The following is a 730-nucleotide window of genomic DNA, read 5'->3' as shown; positions in this document are numbered from 1 at the left end:
ACCACTGACAAAGAAAGAGGAGGGAGATTTTTAAACAGACCTACCAGCCTACTGTTGCCACCTTGTTTAGAGTCTGTCATCTGCAAAGTCCAAATCGGAATTGGCTGTTAGATCTGTTTCCCCCAGCCCTTTTTTTTTTTCTTCTTCTTCTTCTTCCCTCTCTAGAGGTTTCCACATTCAGTCTAAATACAGTTTGTCCTGCTTTGGAATTCTGGGTGATTGCTGAAAATGATAACACCTGGCCTTTAACCTGAATTCCAGTTCCATTTCATTATTCTCTTTAAGTACATTTTCTCTTTGAAGTTTACCATCACTTTAAAGTTGCCACAGCTAAGACCAAATTCAAGATTTCCTCTCCAACCTTACCCTCCATGCTGATTCCCAGCCCCGAGCCTTTCCTTGAATCTCTGTCTCTATTAGTGTCACTATCACTCTTTCAATAGCCCATAGACTGAGCCTTAGAATCAGTCACCTCCTCCCCCAACATGTCAACACCGCGGCTTGGCAGTTCATCTGTCACAAGTAACTCACAAGTTCTTGCCTTCTTGACCATTCCCTCTGCTGCCATCATAGCCCATACTCTCCTCACCTCACACATGAATTACTACAGCAGCGTTGTGACTGGTCTTTCTGCATGCTGCCTCCTCCCCACCAAGTGATCCTTCAACACTGCTGCCAAAGGAATTAAAGGAGTTAAAAAATCTTTCATTATGTCACTTCCCTGCTCAAG

The sequence above is a fragment of the Pteropus alecto genome, unplaced genomic scaffold (assembly GCF_000325575.1).
Source record: "Pteropus alecto unplaced genomic scaffold, ASM32557v1 scaffold246, whole genome shotgun sequence".
Taxonomy (NCBI): Eukaryota; Metazoa; Chordata; class Mammalia; order Chiroptera; family Pteropodidae; genus Pteropus; species Pteropus alecto.
Note: the sequence above shows the minus strand (reverse complement) of the source record.